We start from the raw sequence: 22,900 nt of genomic DNA on the forward strand, positions 1-22,900 counted from the left end.
TCGACCAGACTTGTTTCGTGGATTCCGTACAACCGACTGTCACATACTCACTGCTTCAATGCCCTGACTTACGTCAACGATGCACGATCACATGATCTGGTACCAGTCCTGTACCATCTCGCAGCGCTTCTAAGCGGACAGTATGCTCTTTTTAATGATGGCTAACATAATGTCCATTGAGCTTAAATTCATCCATCAAGTTAAGGCCTACGCTTGATGCTACCAGATACATGTTGCATCTGGTAGACTATTTTCAATGTCCTTATTTCTTCGTTCATCAGACGTCATTTTGCTTCCAAAGCAGCGACGTAATTTCACGTCGTCCACTACTTGGACCCCAGTCGAGACAGGTTTGTTGCTAATCTCATTTCTGCTACTCGTAATTTCATTCCTGTTTGCCGTTGTTGAATTCCTCCCAGTGAATAGAATATTTCATCAATTTCGTATCGTCTTGAAGACGGCTATAAAGTTCGCAGTTCTATGAAGATGGGTTGCTGACGTCTTGCATTCAATCTCGAGAAATGATGGAACATGTTTAGTCTCCCTTTCGTTTATCAAATGGGTCATATGGCTCTAAGCACTATGCGACTTAACATCTGAGGTCATCAGTCCCCCTAGAACTACTTAAAGCTAACTAACCAAAGGACATCACACACATCCATGCCCGAGGCAGGGTTCCTACCTGCGACCGTAGCAGGTTCCGGACTGAAGCGCCTAGAACCGCTCGGCCACAGCGGCTGTCTTTCGTTTATCCCCATTGTACGTGCTGAGTGGACAGTCCTGTCATTCTTCTCCACTTTCATTCAGGACAGCAATCCCATCAGTGATTCTTGTCATTGAAAATCTTCAACGCTGTACCTTGATTCCACCTATAAACCTTACTTCGACTTCTTCCATTGTTTCTTCCGTTTACAGCTTAAACAGCAGAAGATAAACGTCGGGCGAACACCTCTCTCTTACTCTTCTGTTCTTATTGTTCCTTCTCAGCCTTGTACACACACACACACACACACACACACACACACACACACACACATGTAAGGCGCACACAAATTAAAACGAGCCAGCTGAAAAAAAGGAAATAACTTTATTATTTCAAAAGTATTTGTAACTGTAATACATTTGTTCCTCTGCTGGATAAGACGGCGAATGCCTTCGTGTGAACGTGTTTGCGATTGGCGATGGGAACATGATTGTACCAAGACATGCACCTTATCGTCCGAAACAAATCGAAGGTTGGTTGGTTGATTTGGGGGAGAGCATCAACAGTGTGGACAACGGACCCGTCGGATTAGGGAAGGATGGGGAAGGAAGTCGGGAGTGTCCCTTCAAAGAACCGTCCCGGCATTTGCTTGAAGCAATTTAGGAAAATCATGGAAAACCTGAATCAGAATGGCCGGACGCAAGTTTGAACCGTCTTTCTCCAAAATGCGAATCCAGTATGCTAACCACTGTGTCACCTCGCTCTGTGCAAATCAATGGACACAAATGTCTTTCTTCAGCGCTCCAAAAATACTGAACTCGCATGAAGAAAGATAGGGACGGTATGAAGGATGTGTAACGGTTTCCCAGTGAAACTTCTGCAATGTACTCGATACAACATTGGGAACATGTGTGCGAGCATTGCCCTGCAGCAGAATGATTCCGCCTATCAGCATTACATGGCGTTTGCTCGTGATGGCGAATTTCAGCTTTTGCAAAGTGTCAATGCACGACAGTACGTGAATTGTGCCGCCATGTTGCAAATAGTCGATGACCAGCAGGCCTTTGCGGTCAAAGCGAAAGGCCATCATGACTTTACTGGAGCTGGCGTGATTGTTGTTTCGAGTAATCTGCAGAAGTTACGTTTCGAAGTCACTGCCATATTTATGGAGCCTTTAAAGAAAGTCTAAGCCGACGATTTGCTTCGGAAGAAGAGGTGCACACCTAGGTACAATCATCACGTCTTTCCTCATAGTAGAAGTACACTACTGGCCATTAAAATTGCTACACCAAGAAGAAGTGCAGATAATATACGGGTATTCATTGGACAAATATATTATACTAGAACTGACATGTGATTACATTTTCACGCAGTTTGGGTGCATAGATCCTGAGAAACCAGTACCCAGAACAACCACCTCCGGCCGTAATAACGGCCTTGAAACGCCTGGGCATTGACTCAAACAGAGCTTGGATGGCGTGTACAGGTACAGCGGCCCATGCAGCTTCAACACGATACCACAGTTCATCAAGAATAGTGACTGGCGTATTGTGACGAGCCAGTTGCTCGGCCATCATTGACCAGACATTTTCAATTGGTGACAGCTCTGAAGAATGTGCTGGCCAGTGCAGTAGTCGAACATTTTCTGTATCCAGAAAGGCAGGTACAGGACCTACGACATGCCGTCGTGCGTTATCCTGCTGAAATGTAGGGTTTCGCAGGGATAGAATTAAGGGTAGAGCCACGGGTCGTAACACATCTGAAATATAACGTCCACTGTTCGAAGTGCCGTCAATGCGAACAAGAGGTGACCGAGACGTGTAACCAATGGCGCCCCTTACCATCATGCCTGGTGGCTCTGAGCGCTATGGGACTTAACTTCTAAGGTCATCAGTCGCCTAGAACTTAGAACTACTTAAACGTAACCAACCGAAGGACATCACACACATCCATGCCCGAGGCAGGATTCGAACCTGCGACCGTAGCGGTCGCGCAGTTCCAGACTGTAGCGCCAAAACCGCTCGGCCACCCCGGCCGGCCATCAAGCCAGGTGATACACGCTTCCAATGTGCGTTCACCGCGATGTCGCCAAACACGAATGCTACCATCATGATGCTCTAACCAGAACCTGGATTCATCCGTAAAAATTCGTGCACCCACGTTCGTCGTTGAGTACAGCATCGCAGGCGCTCCTGTCTGTGATGCAGCGTCAAGGATAACTGCAGCTGATAGTCTATACTGCTGCAAATGCCACCGAACTGTTCGTGCAGATGGTTGTTGTCTTGCAGACGTCCCCACCTGTTGACTCAGGGATCGAGACGTGGCTGCACGATCCGTTACAGCCATGCGGATAAGATGCCTGTCATCTCGACTGCGAGTGATACGAGGCCATTGGGATCCAGCACGGCGTTCCGTATTACCCTCCTGAACCCACCGATCCCATGTTCTGCTAACAGTCACTGGATCTCGACCAACGCGAGCAGCAGTGTCGCGATACGATAAACCGCAATCGCGATAGGCTACAATCCGACCTTTATCAAATTCGGAAACGTGATGGTACGCATTTCTCCTCCTTACACGAGACATCACAACAACGTTTCACCAGGCAACGACGGTCAACTGCTGTTTGTGTATGAGAAGTCGGTTGGAAACTTCCCTCATGTCAGCACTTTGCAGGTTTCGCCACCGGCGCCAACGTTGTGTGAATGCTCTGAAAAGCTGATCATTTGTATATCACAGTATCTTCTTCCTGTCGGTTAAATTTCGCGTCTTTAGCACGTCATATTCGTGGTGTAGCAATTTTAATGGCCAATAGTGTATTTTGGAAATAATATACAGTTTGCTTCCTTTTTTTCACCTGTCTCGTCTTCACTGAACTGCCTCTGACAAATGGCAGGCGGAAAAAATATTCCATCCACCGTAAGAGAGGCAAATCAACTGACGTCGTCTGCTACAGATGCGGATGATATAAGCTGGATTGCCTCTTACGCTGCATGTAATATTTTCCGGGCCAGTTTCACAACGCCCTCCATGTGCAACTAGTTGCGGTCCACTGACTGTCATCTCTACGATAAAATATTTACAACAACTCAACGGCATTAAAAAAATATAAAATTCATTTTGTATAACCTTGGTGGCTGCTGTAAACATTTTACGATGTCTGTTGATGGTCTGCGTTCCGAAACCTGTCGTGTAATAAAGAAATGTTTATTAGTAGCTCTTTGCTATGAAACATGACGCTTCACAAAACTTACGGTGGAAGATTTCCTTTCCTACACGTTCTTTTACATTCAAGCACACCAACCAAAAAATTGTTACGCTAATTGTAAAACTTCCAATGCCGTCAATTTAAAGAAGGAAAGAGTCAGTTAATTTCTTTATCTGTGCCATATCAAGCTGACTGTTAAATTATTTGATCCCACAGGGATACCAAACTCTGGGGATGCTTGCTAGTTTTTGTGAGGTGATGGTTGTGCTGGTTAGAAAACCCCTAAGACTTTCATTTCCAATCTACAGGGAACAGAAGTTCACCATAAGACCATACAAGTTTAAGAGAAAGAATGTCACTTAATGCATAACCTCTTATTTAAAAAAAATTACTAGGGGTAGGCCAGTTAAGCATAGAAGTATTACTGCTATAACCCACACGGATGTATTAACGCAGGGGTTCCTGAAACTATAAAAGGAAACCAGCGGTCACTATAACAATCAGATTTCTTGCCATAAGCTTACTGAATAAAGCATATGAACAATAAGTGGGCAAGAGTTAGCAAAAACGAACTGTAGACTTAGTACAGGAGGCCACACGAAAAACTAAACTAAAACTCTGCTCCGACAGGCCTCGGAAGGTCCAACGGTACCGACCGATCGCCGAGTCATCCTCAGCCTATAGGCGTCACTGGATGCGTATGTGGAGGGACGTGGTCAGCATATCGCTCTCCCGTCCGTTGTCAGTTTTTGTGACCAGAGGTGCTACTTGTCATTCAAGTAGCTCCTCAGTTGACCTCACAAGAGCTGATTGTGCGTATGGCATACTTGTACGGTCACCCATCCAAGTGCTAGCTTTTCTGTCCGGAATATGTAGTTAGCTTAACATTTGCGGCACGCAACGGAGGGTTGCCCAGTTGTTTGTACGTGTCGTGATTGAGCAATGAAACTGCAGCTCCGGTATCGAGCTGGAATGGTATCACTTTGCCTTCAAAGTCTAAGTCCACAAAAAGTTTATTGTCCTGCTGACGACAAGAGCGACTGTTTTGTGCAATTGGAACAGACACTGGTACAGAATCACTGGCTAATTGACGTGATTTCCGGCGACTTCGACGCACAGTTTTTGTGGGACGAACACAGTTACAGTTAGAGAAAGTGTCACTGGACGAAGTGGAATTAACGACATGAATGTCCATAGGCGAAGGTCCACGAGCCTGAGTGTCCTTGGTTCGATTCCGGCGCGAAGCAAAGGGCCTGGAATGATTGTGATTGTCTGATCTGAGCTTTTTCTGGCAAACACTTTGAACATGTCCTTTCTTATTGCAGAAAAAGCAAATAGCTTGGCGTGACGGGCAATGTTCACGCGAATGTCTAGTAGCACACCGCGGGCATGATTTCACTGCATTTGTGGGCCGGCGCGGCACACCTGGCTTAGCACGCGGCGGTCGCTGTGTGTCCGTGCGCGAGGCCCGGGTACCGGGCCGCGCAGCGCGTCCAGCGGGCCGGTTAATGTTACACACGGCTGGCGAAGTTTCAAAAGATTCCTGAGCACAGTCAAGTGTGTCCTGTCTATCCAATATGTCTATCACTTGTTGAAGGGAGGGATTAACTAGTTTCAAAATTTGCTCCCGTATGCGAACATCAGAAACGTTCTGTGCAATTGCATCACGCACCATTGTATCGGAATAAGAAAGACCACAGTCACATTCAAAGGCACAGTCCCTAGTAAGTCCTTGCAATGTTGCTACCCACTCCCTATTAGTTTGACCGGCCGTACGTTTTGTACGAAAAAACGTATACCGTTTTGCAACCACATTAACTGTTTCTTTGAAATAGGCATCTAATGCAGACAAAATTTCCTCGTAGGACAGAGTTGCTACGTCGCGTCGGGGAAACAATTTCACTATCACACGGTATGTGGACACACCGACACAAGAAAGCAAAAACGGCTGCCGCTCATTACCTTGAATTCTGTAGGCAGCCAGGTGGAAGTTGAACTGGCGAGACCACTCTTGCCACGTCTCATCGGCTGCCACGTATGGTCGAAAGGGAGGTGCAACAGCGTTTAGAGGCAGCGGTAGCGAAGAAGCGGCGGCGGCCGCATCGGTTTGAATGGTACGTTGACCCTGGACGAGCTGTCCAAGGGCATCCAGTAACGCCTGCGTCTGCTGATTCTGCAAGCGATAAAATTCGGACAGTACATCTGGAGAATGTGGCGAAGCCATGACACAAATGTAAGCAATCAGAACACTTGAAATCGGCCAATGGTGCAAATGAATTAATACAAACTCTTTATCTCGTCGCCATTAATTGTAGTGTCGGTAGCTGGACCGACACCGTGGAGTGGATTGCTGAAAAAGAAAGCTATAGACTAACGCTGTGGCCGATAGTGCACGCGCAGCATAAAGCAGGCGGGCGTGAAGTCTGGAACATGAGAACTTATGAATGAATAAGAAGAAAAGTATGTAGATGCTTTTTACTTATCTTTTAATGGTTCTTTGGAATACATCTCTCTTGAATACTCGTAAGCTATAGGCACTGATACAAATGGCGCCTTGCTAGTTCGTTGCCATTAACTTAGCTGATGGCTATTCTGTCTCTCGGCTAATGAGAGAGAAAGGCTTCGTACAACTGGGCGATAGCTAGGTTCTCGTACAACTGGGGCGAGTCCACTCTCGTATCACGAGACCTGCCTTGGTGGTGGCGCTAGGTCTGCGATCACAGTGGCGACACGCGGGTCCGACATGTACTACATGGACCGCGGCCGATTTAAACTACCACCTAGCAAGTGTGGTGTCTGGCGGTGACACCACACTAGCCGAGCCTGGCAGCGCTTAACTGCAGTGATCTGACAGGAACTAGTGTCATCACTGCAGCAAGGCCGCTGACTATCACGTGAAAGCATAATAGGAAACTATGTCACTGACGTGGCCAATGACTGAAAAAAATGGTTAGAGATTTGACGAAAGATCCCCAGAAAAGCAAGAACAAACACTACAAGCCAAAGTGCCTGCATCGCCAGCACATGCTTACCACCCTTAAATGATATGATTTTGAAAGATGACTGCAGTAGCGGCTGGAAATGCTGAGTCCAGTTCGACCTCTGTACTTTGCTCTAAGTTGGAGACATGCCTCTCTTCAGTGCCCTGCAACGACCTGGAATAAACGCCTCTGAAGCAAGTGTGTTCTGACTTAACACTCTACAAAACTTAGCTCGTTGTGCCGGTATCAGAACGTCACCATTCAACTGCAGCAGATCTTGCGAATTCCGCTCAGTTATAATTTCATATGCAAATTTAACAGTTTCCTGCTCTTGCATATTTCGTCATTTTTAACCCCTCCACATCATAGGTTTTCACTTTGACTCAGTCACAGACCCTCTTACTCAGATTTAAACGAAAATTCCTGTGCATCCAACGTCAGGTCTCATGGTCTGGTGCTTCGAGTTTTTTCACATACCCTTCATAACCCACCTAGCCAAAAGTTCTCTTTCAACGTCTTGCACAACGCAGTTTTTATGCAACACAGTCCACCCTCGCCTGCACTCCTGAGCGGACACAGGAGGCTGCTATTTCTCTGTCCCACACCTGCACGAAGATGGCTTTTAAGCCAAGCAAGTTTATGACACTACGGTCCTAAGTTAACTGTTGCGAGGCAGCCAAAGAAAGGCGAAAATAACAGGTGTGCCTCACCGCAATAAGAGGGGAGAGGAAATGGTATCATAATCGTCACCGCTTGGGGAGGGGAGGGGGGGGGGTAGAGGGCGGCGACGGTGACAGTGGGTATGTCCTCCGCCCCCCCCTCCCTCCCCCTGTATTTCTTGAAAAGTGATTTCAATTTCTTGACCCTTAGTTAGCAATAATAATGCTGTTGAACAAGTATGTAGAAGCTTAACTAACTACACATACCAAAAGTTCTTTTGAAATAATAATTAATAGTGTTAAATCAGATCCACTTATATTATTCGTTAAAAAGACAGTATTAAAAGTGTTAATGAACTATTTCGGTACGACTAAAACTGATGAAGGAGCGGGATAGATAAACACGAATCTGCTTGGTTTTTCGGTTATATTTGTAAGAGTGGTCGGTAGGCAGATGGCTAACAGCCGCCTCGCAATAATCTTAGTCTGCCGTTGGTAAGATAATAAAATTATAGTCAGTGCATGTGTCAAGAAGAATTGCTATGAAGAGAGCTCAAGGCAATTCATCGATATTGTCTTTCTTTTAAAGGCTAAAGGAATGATAGTAAGTAAATATTTATTACAAAATGTATTCCAGTTTACTCAATTTTACCATTAAAATGTTGTAAAACACACACTTTATAGGAATTTATCAGCCTGTTATGTTCCTTACATTTTTTTTCTTAGATTCTTCCCTACGAGAAGTTTTATCACAAACTAGCAGTTCACCCATCATAGCTTCACCCGTGCTACTCAGTAAAAGAAAACTACGCAATGGGAATTTATGGAGGGTATTCTTGTAAAGTAAGAGGTTTATGGCGATCTCCATGTTTTTAAAATCGGAGGTCTGTATTTCAGATTACGAAATATGTTGTTTTTTCTGGAGGATTATTTCCTCTTTCTTAAACTGTTTTTAATAATCAGACTAATCCAATATTTAAAAAGTGCAGAGGTCTTCGTCTATTACTGTTTCACTCAACCGCTGAGCCAAAGTTTCGCGTGAATGGAGCTTTTATGTGTGGTAGGAACTTAGGACTATTGCCGTTTGCAAATATTTCATTATTTTATCATTATTGAATGATCTGCATTGTCATTAACAATATGTGGGAAGCTGACGCATTGTTTGTACAGGGAAGTCGATTATTAGCGGTTATGTCCTTCACAAACTGTTCCATAAAATCACAAAAAATTTAAAAAGGGAACAGAAACGACGTGGAATCATATTCCCCTAGTGTTCCGCGGCTGATGTTGAGAACTGCGAAAAATACTATTTTGACCCTATTGAGGATTGGTAACCAGCTATTTGACCAGAACAATATAGAATATTTCCTATTATTTTGAGATATCTTTCCTGGGGACTACAACAAACTTCTGCCTTCAGTTAGAATTCTGACGCTAGTCCCATAAAAAGGTGTGTTCTCTCTCAAACAATTTGGAAGAGGACACTGATTAACCTTTTTCTGAAGAAAAATCTGAAGAGCATCTTCTGCCATTGCCATGTTCATCTACAACTGAGAAACAAAACTCGTCGCTGCACTCCCCGTCTTCATTTCAGCCTGAAATTCTACCAGAATGTTTCTCTGTACAACATCGTTTAGGCCAAGTATGTACCTTCCAGAAAATTTGATGTAGGGCGTTTCCTTGGCTTCACATAGTTGGAACTGAATCTAAAGAAGTATGCTGTTTTTATTGCACAAAATATACCAAGCTATGCCACAGCAAAAGTCTTGCAACTAAAGCTGGTACGGCATTTACTGCTGAAAAATTTAAAACTTACGAGAAGAGTGCAACTGAAACACGGGCTATATTGCGCCATATCCAGTTTAACGCAGCTATTGAAGGAAAACTACCTCAATTGAAATTTGGTCAACAGGAAAAGGCTTTAGAAACGTTGATTCTAGTGATGATTAGAAGGAATTTAATAGAACTGTGAAACTCCATATTGAAGAAAAACCATCTTTGAAATTATGGATTCAAAGAGAACAAAGTTACGCTCACCCAAAGGTACGAGTACAAATTAACTGAAATCCTTAGTAAAGCAATTGTTAATAGTTTAGTTCAAAAAGTTGGGTCGGTGAGTCCTTGTTTTACTCAATGATTTGCAATGGCACAAAGGATATTTCAGGTGATGAAAAAATTTGTTTTTGTGTAAGATGGTTTGACGACGAATTATATCATCATGAAAGTTTTTTGGTGTTCTGTAAAACTCATTACGTGCATGGGGCAGATACAGCTGCACTCATTTGTGATGTTCTTCTATAAGTTACCTATAAGTAACCTATATGATGGAGCAGCAAACTGGTTCATAATTGGACTCACTTATAATTAAGAAGCAGCCTTTGACAGGTTTTATCCACTGTGACGCTTGTTGTTGTAATTTGGTTACGAAAGGAAGCCGCGAAATTTGAACTGCCAAAAACTCCATGGAATCATCTCACCAATTAGGAATATTGTATTCAAACACAAAAGCAAAAGACAAACTTAAGCATATTATTAAAGATGCAGCTGAAAGACTTGACAATAATGTTGCTTAGATCAAGTCTTTATGTCTTAGTAGATGGCTATGCCGGTGGTCACAAATCACTGAAATTTTGAAAAAATGTTCTTTGATTCTCAAGATACTGAAATAACCAGCAAAACAGGGATATGAAGGAGCCATTGGCCTACGTAGCGTTTCTGAGGCTGGCAAAACATTCCTCGGTTTCGTAACGGGGAAAGAAGAAATTGAGCTTCTAGAAATCTTGAACGAGGATTTTTAGTGATAAAGAAGGACAGTCTCCGGGCTTCATTAGCTGAATTTATAATTAAGGCTCCTTAACAAACTCAGGACGAATTAACGGTTTTCTTCGCTATACGAAGAATGTTATGTTAATATTTCCCACGTGGCTTAGAACAGCTGCAACTTACAAGGAAAAGAGAAGTTCCTAAGCAGTTGTCCGAGAGCATGGTTCCACACGAATTTCTATCGCTTGAAGAATTTTACGGGCAGGAGTATTTTGAAATCATATATGGCTGTCCAAAGGGTTAGATATCTAATACTTGACCAGCCTGGCATGAGGAAGCAGCTTCCTTGGAAAAAAAGTTTTTTGAGGAAAAAGGACATGGTATGGTAACTCCATAACCGGGAAATCAATGCTCAATCTCTGAAAACAGAAACTGAACGCTTTCACCTACAATTAAACATAAAATGCTTGAAAGACACAAGAGATGTTTTGGTTTCTATAACAAAACAAGTTGGAGAATAATTTTCTAATGACGAAGCATTGCCAAGACTTATGTCTATGTGTTCAGCTTCAAGCTGCGAAGCAGAACACAGTTTTACTGCTCTGCGACAACTAAAGAACTACCTGTGTTCAACAACGACACAGCATTCTAAGCCATCTAGTAGTTTTCAGTGTGCGCAAGTTGTTGTTGCATCAAGCAGACTTGAGAATTACTTATATCCAATTTTGACAAGATCAAAAGTGCATTTCGATCACTACTTAAACAACTTTGTAATATTATTATTCTCTTGACACAGCATTTGATTTTCGTTTTCTCACTTTTTAAATAATTAAAATTTTATTCTTAGTTTTCATAGTTCTCTGTTTGTGTTTTTAAATGTATTTTTTATGTTTGAAAACTAAAGTAAATAAAATTGTGAATGTAATAGGCTATTTATTCACATTTCCTATAAAAATCTAGCAGGAATTAGTTTTAAAAACTATTCAATTTAAAATAATTCCCACGATTGTTTAGGACATAATACATAATAACACACACACACACACACACACACACACACACACACACACACACACACACACACACACATACGCGCGCGCGCGCACGGAAAATTTAAATGTTAATAATATATACTTTTTTATATTCGGTAATCGTAAAATACGTTTTCATCCAGGCTGAAGTGACACGCCTTAGGAGTTTTAAGTGCCATAGAAATATATTGTCTGGGGCATACAGAATTCTCCAGAAATGTGGTTTAATGTCTTAATTCACTTTTTTTTCGAGAGACTCGTTGTAATCTGTACCCTATCTACTGAGTTGCCCCTCCCGCCGCCCCCACCCCCAATAATTTAGTGGTGGCGACACCCATGATTGACAGTAGTGAATATTGTCTGCGGTTTTCATACAGTGGTAAAGAGTTTTCTATACCCAGTAATCGGATGTGCATATTACGTTATAAAAATACGTTTCGTCAAATGTTTGGGCATAAACTTCCGTGTAATATTTTAATCTGCTTTTCAAAACAGACCAAGACATTTAGTGCAGAACCCAAATCAGATGATTTAGCAAGTCGGTCAAAGTGCAGTATAGTAACTGAGAGTGTGTCAAACCAGAAAGAAAGCTGTTGTCGTCTTGCAAGATGACAATGTTCGCAGACTTACTTACTATCACGCTTATCAGAGAAAACGTTGAGATAGAAGTTTTGTTATTACTAAAGGAAATGAATTTCCTGATTTAATATCCACTCTTGGATATTTTGTGAGTAAAACCGTTTAGAATGCTTAATACATTACTTTACTTGTTGGGTTGTTGTGGGGGAGGAGACCAGACAGCGGCGCCATCGGTCTCATCGGATTAGGCAAGGACGGGGAGGGAAGTCGGCCGTGCCCTTTCAAAGGAACCATCCCGGCATTTGCCTGGTGCGATTTAGGGAAATCACGGAAAACCTAAATCAGGATGCTCGGACGCAGGATTGAACCGTCGTCCTTCCGAATGCGAGTCCAGTGTGCTTTACTTGTGACGTCGTTTCAGTGTCTGTTATCATAAGAGCAAAACTTTGAACTTGCAAAACAACACTGAGTGTTAGTCAATCAAACCTATGCCGTAGCCATAGCTTACTGATGGGTTTTATCAGCTTGCACTAAACGTTGATTTACAAGTTGTAAGGTTTGCTCCGATGATAACAATAGCCATAACGACGTCATAAATAAAGTAATATATTAAGCGATCTCGACGATTTTATTCACAAAATAAACATGCTGCTATATCTTCATTGTAATCTGATCAAGTGGGTGCAGGTCACTGTACGAAACACGCCTGCAAAACATAACATAACCACCTCTGGCTTGCACTGCATCCTGGGTTAAAAGCGTCACTGGACTGTCACTGGATTAGATGCTTTCTATCATTTCAAAAGTGCCACGATTGCGACTCCTGGAGCCGCGCGGAGTAGCCGCGTGGTTAGAGGCGCCACGTCACGAATTGCGTGGCCCCTCCCGCCGGAGGTTCGACTCCTCCCTCGGGCATGTGTGTGTGTGTGTGTGTGTGTGTGTGTGTGTGTGTGTGTGTGTGTGTGTATGTATTATCCTTAGCGTAAGTTAGTTTAAGTAGTGTGTAAGTCTAGGGACCGATGACCTCAGCAGTTTGGTCCCTTAGGAATTCACATACATTTGAACATTTTGCGACTCGGACTACGCAACGCGCATCCAGCCACGTCTGTGTTTTCTGGCGTTTATATGTATGTGGACACTGTGAGAAATAGCATTTTACAAAATATTCGACTCTGAATGTCCACTGCTTACAGGTTCCTTCAGGTGTTCGCTGGGAAACTGATTGGGATGGACCTTCATTCACGAACAGCAGCAGTTCCTGCCAGGTTTGAAACCTACTGCTATTGACAAGATGTGATACTCGTATCCTACTCCTGTCAGTTTGGATCTTTTTACAATGAGAGGTCTCACACCACGTTGCATGGTTGCGAACGGTAGGCTGTACATTGCACTCACGATGGCACACCAAGAAATCTGTTAACTTCGTTCGCAGTTTGGTCATGGAGACATCCAAACATGTTTGATCTTTCTTTCGTTTGCCGTCAGTTCTTGATCTGTGCTCAGTACACACTTCATTCCATCCAACATGTCCCTAATTCCTTCTTACTTCTTGTACACACACACACACACACACACACACACACACACACACACACTCACGCGCGCGCGCGCGCGCGCGCGCGCTGCACTCAAATGAAAACGAGTCTGCTGAAAGAAAGTAGATAAACTGTTTATTATTTCAAAAATAATCTCCATAAATGTTAATACAGTTATCCTACTGTGAAACAAGACGGTTAGTGCCTTGGGGGGAAAAACGCTTGCAGTTTCTTGCGCAACTATGACTGTACCCAGAGGTGCACCAAATTGACAGCCAAGAATGTCTTCCTTGGAGATCCAATAATATATAAATAGCTTAGGAGACTGTTTGGAATATGTGTAGGGGCTTCCAAACGAAAATTCTGCAGCGCAGTAAAGATAACTTGTCAACACGATGGTTCACCCATGAGTTTTCCAGGCCTACAAATCCTATGGAATTTTTTAAAACCCTATTTCCATTATCACGCGTTATGTCAGAACTGCTTCTTTGGTGCTTTCACCATTCCCAAAATCAAACTGATCGTCATTTTAAAGATCATCAATCGTTTGTTTCACTCCTTTGTATATTACTCTGGTCACCAACTTGCATGCACGAGCTATCAACTTGACTGTATGGTACTTCTCGCATTTATCTGCTTTCACTATTTTCGGAATTGTGTGATCATGTTCACCGGAAAATCCTTTGATGTATCTGACAGTTATTACAGACTAATCGTTGGTTGCCACTTACCACAGTATTTTGAAACTCTCGACTCTGAAAGTATTTTATCGGTTCCTTCCGCTTTGTTTGCTCGCAGGTCTTGCAATGCTCTGTCGAATTCTAATATCACATTTCCTATGACCCACTTCTTTTTCTGTCACATCATCTGAGAGCTGTCCCCCTCCCCCGTTAAATAATTCAGTTTGCCCTTGCCTCCTATCGGCTTTCTCTTTTGCATTCTTAACGTTGACACCTTTGGTCTTACGTTCAACCTTGCGATGATCATTAAGACTTTACGCAGAGGTTAGAGATGAAGTTAGGTTTTACTGCGATTCGATGTTTCCTCGTAGTCCTCACAAAAGCACTCACTGTAGTAATACACCGCTGCAGCCTCTTCTGTTTTGTGGATCGACTCGCACCTCGTGTCCCATTCTCGTGGAACACGGCGCACGACTGCACTGCCACCTGGTGAGTGATGAGAACACGAGCAGCGCAACGAGCGACGACAGTTGCTGGCGGAGCAGTTGCCACCTGCCGTGGCATTGTTTGCTGGCGACAACGACAGCCCTGCCATTTTGAGCGCCACCCACTTCCTGCCGCCACACTTGGGGTCGCTTGTACTCCGTTGTTGGCAGTTGCTCCCGTTGTCAGAGCAGAGTTGCCATCGCACTTCCCGTTGCCCGGAGAGGGTAACGTTCTGCTACTAGTCAGTAGTACAGTGTATTTCCAAAGGACTAGCCTACAATGCCATATTCTCTACATGAATGAAGATAGAAACTTGAGATGAATTTTAACTTACACGTGGGTATAAAAAGTTTTTATTCTCGTGGAACCGTCGGATTTTTCGCCGTACATTCACGTTAACGTGGGCACCAACTTCGTTCGACGTCGCAGTGGAATACAGTGGAATAGCCACGCACAGACGACAGGTGGCAGCACTAACAGTGGACGATATACACCACTGGCCATCAAAATTGCTACACCAAGAAGAAATGCAGATGATAAACGGGTATTCATTGGACAAATATATTATACTAGAACTGACATGTGATTACATTTTCAAGCAATTTGGGTGCATAGATCCTGAGAAATCAGTACCCAGAACAACCTCCTCTGGCTGTAATAACGGCCTTGATACGCCTGGGCATTGAGTCAAACACAGCTTTCATGGCGTGTACAGGTACAGCTACCCATGCAGCTTCAACACGATACCACAGTTCATCAAGAGTAGTGACTGGCGTATTGTGACGAGCCCGTTGCTCGGCCACCATTGACCAGACGTTTTCAGTTGGTGACAGCTCTGAAGAATGTGCTGGCCAGTGCAGTAGTCGAACATTTTCTGTATCCAGAAAGGCAGGTACAGGACCTACGACATGCCGTCGTGCGTTATCCTGCTGAAATGTAGGGTTTCGCAGGGATAGAATTAAGGGTAGAGCCACGGGTCGTAACACATCTGAAATGTAACGTCCACTGTTCAAAGTGCCGTCAATACGAACAAGAGCTGACCGAGACGTGTAACCAATGGTACCCCATACCATCACGCCGGGTGATACGCCAGTATGGCGATGACGAATACACGCTTCCAATGAGAGTTCACCGCGATCTTGCCAAACACGGATGCGACCATCACGATGCTGTAAACAGAACCTGGATTCATCCGAAAAAATGACGTTTTGCCATTCGTGCACCCAGGTTCGTCGTTGAGTACACCATCGCAGGCGCTCCTGTCTGTGATGCAGCGTCAAGGGTAACCGCAGCCATGGTCTCCGAGCTGATAGTCCATGCTGCTGCAAACGTCGTCGAACTGTTCGTGCAGATGGTTGTTGTCTTGAAAACGTCCTAATCTGTTCACTCAGGGATCGAGACGTGGCTGCACGATCCGTTACAGCCATGCGGATAAGATGCCTGTCATCTCGACTGCTAGTGATACGAGGCCGTTGGGATCCAGCACGGCGTTCCGCATTACCCTCCTGAACCCACCTATTCCATAATGAGATTTTCACTCTGCAGCGGAGTGTGCGCTGATATGAAACTTCCTGGCAGATTAAAACTGTGTGCCCGACCGAGACTCGAACTCGGGACCTTTGCCTTTCGCGGGCAAGTGCTCTACCAACTGAGCTACCGAAGCACGACTCACGCCCGGTACTCACAGCTTTACTTCTGCCAGTATCTCGTCTCATTCTGGAAACATCCCCCAGGCTGTGGCTAAGCCATGTCTCCGCTATATCCTTTCTTTCAGGAGTGCTAGTTCTGCAAGTTTCGCAGGAGAGCTTCTGTAAAGTTTGGAAGGTAGGAGACGAGATACTGGCAGAAGTAAAGCTGTGAGTACCGGGCGTGAGTCGTGCTTCGGTAGCTCAGTTGGTAGAGCACTTGCCCGCGAAAGGCAAAGGTCCCGAGTTCGAGTCTCGGTCGGGCACACAGTTTTGACCTGCCAGGAAGTTTCACCTATTCCATATTCTGCTCACAGTCATTGGATCTCGACCAAGGCGAGCAGCACTGTCGCGATACGATAAACCGCAATCGCGATAGGCTACAATCCGACCTTTATCAAAGTCAGAAACGTGATGGTCCGCATTTCTCCTCCTTACTCGAGGCATCACAACAACGTTTCACCAGGAAACGCCGGTCAACTGCTGTTCGTGTATGAGACATCGGTTGGAAACTTTCGTCATGTCAGCACGTTGTAGGTGTCGCCACCGGCGCCAACGTCTAAAAGAGCATGATCATTTTGTTCCACAGCTAGGGTGGATGCATTTGCGAAACCGCTAAGTTTGCAAACTGTTCGTGTGCCACCGTGGTTAAAGTATACCGTGCATGGCAAAGTGGTGCAGTCCAAAACCATTGCCGAGGAAGCTATGGTGTACACAGAGCCACAAATGACAAGAGGTGAACAACGGCTGCGGAGATGTGTTCAGGCGAATAGATGTCCAACTGCTGAGCAACTGACAACCCGGGGGAACCAAGGGGCTGCCAATACTTTCTTCACAACGACCGATTAGCGAACATTGCTACGTATGGGCAACCGGCTGCAGGTGCTTGTTTCGTGCACTAATGCTTACAGTCCGATAAATTTGGCACCCGACCCTCGAGAAATCTGGATTTTTCTCAGAGTTCTCGGTAGATCTGTTATAATTCCAGAGTTCTTTGTACTAAATTTGAATAATTCTGCAGAATTTCGCGGAAAAATTCAAGTAATTGGGAAAATCAAAAATGGTTGAAATGGCTCTGAGCACTATGGGACTTAACATCTGAGGTCATCAGTCCCCTAGAACTTAAAACTACTTAAACCTAACCTAAGGATATCACACTCATCCATGCCCGAGGCAGGATTCGAACCTGTGACCGTAGTAGTCGCGCGGTTCCGGACTGAAGCGCCTAAAACCGCTCGGTCTCTCCCCCTCTCCCCCCCCTCTCCCCCCCTCTCCACCCCTCTCCACCTCTCCCTCTCCCCCCCTCCCACACTCTCCCACCCTCTCTCCCTCTCTCTCTCCCTCTCTCCCTCTTGTGTGTGACACACACACACACACACACACACACACACACACATACTCTACTCGTCCCACCTACGACCCAGCTTAACAGTTCATTATGCTGTGATGTTTGTTCTTAATTTCAGAAGCGTTGATCAGTTCGGTTAAACAAAAGATAGTCAACAGTGAATCGAAATTGTATTGCTAAAATTGTAATTGTATTATCTTCCAAACGCATTGTTTAATAGATTTTATAAATAGCACACAGCAATTTTGTTGTGTTACAAGAGCTGAAGAAAGAGGCTCTCTGCTCCAACACAAACTCTTTGACATAATGCTAGCCACACTCTTTGGTTTATTAACGCTTGTTACCTATGGGTAACTGCGTAAATTGTGGTACAGTTAACGTCACTGGAAAACATTCATTATGTTTTCCGGAATACTGTGTACACCAACATGCAACCAACGGATACCAGTAACTCTAAGTAAAGCAACAAAATCTGTCTCATAGTGTGAATAACTCTCGCTACTCTCTGTGCTTACATGTTTCGTTTATACATCGTGCCACAGCTACATGACTCCCACACTGCTGCAGACAATCGATTAATATGTACCATTTGATGATGAATCGCTACGCCATTCAAAACCGGTAATGGGATTATAAAGGAATTGAAGAATTAAAAAAAAAACACTATCAGCCGCAGTAATTTCAAGAAACCTTTATTCATCACAGTCGCAGTGTTCCTCATCCATAATCGATAAAAGTTGTAATCAAATTCAGTACAGAGAACTCTAGAACTATGGAATATCTACGGAGAAGTCTAAAAAAAAAAATGTAGATTTCTCGAAAGTCGGGTTCCAATTTCACATGACTGTGGAAATGGGTCCCTCATTACTGCTGTCATCTCATAAGCTATTACCTGCAAAAAAAAATGTCATTACCGTTTTCTGTGGAACTCTTCGGGACCTATTCAGAATTTCGATTATTATTTTTTTCGCAAATCTGGCATTTTTTGTACAAGATTAAAATTTTTCCAAGTATTATTGTTTTCTTGCCGAAATTGTGTAAAACTATTCAGATTTTGTACAGAGGACTCTACAACTATGACATACACATCAAGAACTCCGAAAAAAGGTCGGGTGCCAGCTTCACACGACTAAAGTCTGATTTAAAGTAGTCGTCACTTGACGTTTGTGCTGTGAAGTTGCGCTTTGTCACGTCAAGCACTGGCTGGAGGCAGCCGCCTCAGCGCATCGCTACCCCCGGCGATAGAAAATCGTTTTAAAGCCTGTATCTTCTACAAAAAGTAAGTAAAAAATTTCAAACCCACATATGATGTATATCTCTACAATGTCTCACAATCTGTCAAATATCTACTCTTAATTTTAATTAGGACAAGAGTTATGTTAATTTGTTTGAAGCCATTTGAATCCTCGATTTCGCAAACAGCTTCTAACTTACCACGTCATTATTGAAAAACTATTGCTGTCACAGCAAAATATTTTTTCCATTCATTACCAAAGAATCCTTAAAAGTTTTCATGGTGCATTACGTTTCCTGTATATAAATTTCTGAAAACAGCGTTTTTAAGCAACCCTATCAGTGCAGAACTCGAAACAAGTAGACGATTAAAGTCTCTATCTCCTATAAATATTATGTAAATATTTTGAAATTTACGTACAGTATCGGTCTCAGTGGTGTCTGTAAGCATATCAAATATCTTTTCTTAATTTTATTAGGGCCCGTTCTTACATTAACTATTGAAGTGTGAGAAATTTCCGCGTCCGGAAAAGTTTTCTTCTTTAGATTGCAAATCTTGAAAACTATTACACACATTGAATAACTTCTTGGTGTGCATACAAAATGAAATAGAATTAAAATTCAGTCTAACTTACCGTAAGGAGATGACGAGAGCTGGCCTAACGGTATTGCTTAGTCTCACAACAAGAATACGGATTAATTGAAATAAATTCACAAACACAATATTTAATGGCAGTAAGCACAAAACACACTAATCAGACAGCGCGAAAGCATCGCTTAATTCAGAGTCAGTGGAACAATCCGTGTCGCTGCTCGTATTGAAAGATATAATCAAGTCTTCGACACTTTGTTGTAAGATACCTTCATTGTTCCATGCGTCATGTATCACTCCTTTCACGTGATGCACTACCTTCTGCCAGTCTTCCGATGTCACAATTTCAACTGCCTCTTTCAAAAGGCGTTCCACTTCGGTTAATGTGAATTTCTTATTTTCTGCAGCAATATGCCGTTTAACCTGAGCCCAAATCAGCTCTATTTCGTTGAAATGGCAATGGTAAGGAGGCAATATGAGCGCTTTATGCCCGCATTTTTTGCTACTTCATCCACAATGTAAATCGGGTTCTTTGGCTTGTGTTGCGATACAAGTTCTAATAATTCTGCCCTTGTCAAATTACTGTCGAGCTGTACCTTATGTTTCTGTAACCACCTAACAATGTCGTTTTTCCTCGTTGCCTTTGTGGGTGCTTTATCTTGTATTACTGAGTGATAAGGAGAGTTATCAATAACAATGATAGAGTTTTTTTGTTAAGTTCTGGAGCACACAATCTTCAAACCATTTCACAAACGTATTGTGGTTCATCTCTTCGTGGTAGTCGGAGGTCTTATGTGGACTGAATAGCAGCAGACAGTTTGGAATGAAACCTTTTGAATTTCTGGCATGTGCTACAATTATCCTTTTTCCTCTGCCGATCGGAGCTGCCATACTACCGCTGATGGTACCGTCCGTCCGGCTTTTTTTTAAACTGTGCCCTGCATTCACCCACGTTTCATCAAGCCAAATGATATCATCAAAATTTGTTCCCACTAATTCTCTAAGGATGCAGCATTGGCAGGCTGCAATATCTTGGCGTTCCATTAATAACTTTCTGCCAGAGATGGATTTATACCGGAATCCTAACATTTTCACTACTCGCAACAAAGACGATATACTACCCTGAAACAGGGCAGCCGCTGTGAGGGTAGCACGAAGTTTTTTGAGTGTTGGATACTCCTTCCTCTTCTCTAGTCGCCTCTTTTTCCCAGGTGTCTCCAATTTAGATGATTCACTTGAGCCTTCTTTCGTGAATTTCTCCTTGCAGATTCTTATTACTGATCGTTCGCTAACTTGCAGAGCAGCTGCAGTTCACCCCACCACCTTATCCAAAGGAACGACAGGCCCTCCTGCATCCCTCTCTCTCTCTCTCTCTCTCTCTCTCTCTCTCTCTCTCTCTCTCTCTCTCAAAATACTCCCTTGCGGAACACACGTATTCACGCGCCTGACTGCGTATAACGACGCCATGTCCGCCACTTTTTGGAGGTTTCTGAGAAACTCTTGCGACTGCTTTCATCAGACATCGTAAACACGCGAAGCTACAAGTCACTCAAATCTCTCACCCGCACGTCTGCAATGGCTGGCACAATGCCTTAGTCAGCTCAGCAGAGCGAAGTGGCAATGCAGTGGCAGCCGACAGCTCCGGTTACCATTGGTTTATTGGTGGCGGGAGCCCTGCAGCCCGTTTCCAGTCAAGTGACAACTAGTTTAAATAAAAGTATAATGCTGACTGCTGTTCACCAGCGACGAAGGCTGGACTTTGCACGCCACTACCGCTCCTGGACGTCCGCTGAGTGGCAAGAGGTGACCTTTTCAGATGAATCGCGTTTTATGCTCCATCGGACAGATGACCGCTGGCGTGTGCAGCGTGAAACGTCTGAAAGCAAATATCCTGTAACAGTCGTCGGAAGAGTCCAGATCGAATGACGGACTGTTATCGTCTGGTGATCGCTTTCGTGGCACTCCCTGTGTGGTCTCGTTATTTTGGAAGGCTTGGAAAGCACAATGATTCAAGCCAAGCATGCATCTATCCAAAAAATTTTGGTCGTACGTACAATGTATGAACGCTAGAAATAATTCAATACCTTCTCTTGCTGACAGTACGGGTAATGTAACTGATGATAATAAACAGAAGGCCGAAATTCTAAACATAACTTTCAAAAACTCGTTTACGGTAGAGGACTGCAGCACCATTCCCCCTTTCAATTATCGAACAAACGCAATGATGGCTGACATAGTGTGTAGTATATCTGGGATTGTAAAACTTGAGATCCTTAGACGCCAGGAAGGCATCAGGCCCAGACGGTATCCCTGTAAGATTATATGTTGACTATGCTATAAATATAGCACTATTCTTATCCGTCATCTATCAGAGATCATCGGAACGGCGGAAAGTTCCACGGGACTGGAACAAGGTCCAGGCCATAGCAATCTATAAAAAGGGTAGAAAATCGGACGCACATAACTACTGGCCAATTTCACTGACATATTTTGCGTTCAGACAAGCTAGACTCTGAGAAGCTCATCTGCAGAAACCAGCACGGTTTTTGGAAACAGCGGTCATGCGAGACACAGCTGGCCCTCTTTGTGCATAATATACAACAGGCTCTAGATACCGGTTTTGTATCCCGCCTGGAAGGCGGCGCGCGGGTCTGCTCCTGTAACGGAATGGGTAGGCCGAATGTAGGAAGTGAGCAGGAACAGGTGAGGTAAGATTCTCGCTACAGCTTTTTACGTGAAAGTACATTTACTTATTAGTCAATGACATACGTAACTTTACTTTTGCCCGTAGGTGCAAAACCGTATTCCCGTCGTAAGTAGTACATAGTCTCAACAGCAAGCTAGGGTTGAAGCTATGTTTCCAGGCCGTCTGCTCTTGATGAAGTCGGCTGAACCTGCAGCGGAGCTCGTAGATCTCAACAGCGCCTGCCGTGGCATCGTAGCTATCAATACCACTACCGGCTCCCAGGTTGATGCCATATTTTTCGACTTTCGAAAGGCGTTAGACTCGGTTCCGCATTGTCGCTTGCTCAAAAAAGTGCGAGCTTACAGTCTATGCGATGACATATGCGGTTGGATAGAAAGTTTTCTAACAGCCAGGGAGCAGTATGTCGTACCGAAAGGGGTGACTTCATCGGAAACAAGCGTAACTTCAGGTGCGCCCCAGGGCAGCGTAATAGGTCCGCTGCTTTTAACGATTAACATAAACGATCTGGTTGATGGTATTGACAGCGGCATTAGACTGTTTGCCGATGATGCTGTAGTCTACAGGAAAGTAGTATCACACGATAGTTGTGAACAAATCAATGAGGACTTGCAGATAATAAATGCGTGGTGTAATGACTGGCAGTTGTTCAAATGGTTCAAATGCCTCTGAGCAGACCACTATGGGACTTAACATCTGAGGTCATTAGTCCC

The sequence above is a fragment of the Schistocerca piceifrons genome, chromosome 2 (assembly GCF_021461385.2).
Source record: "Schistocerca piceifrons isolate TAMUIC-IGC-003096 chromosome 2, iqSchPice1.1, whole genome shotgun sequence".
Classification (NCBI taxonomy): Eukaryota; Metazoa; Arthropoda; class Insecta; order Orthoptera; family Acrididae; genus Schistocerca; species Schistocerca piceifrons.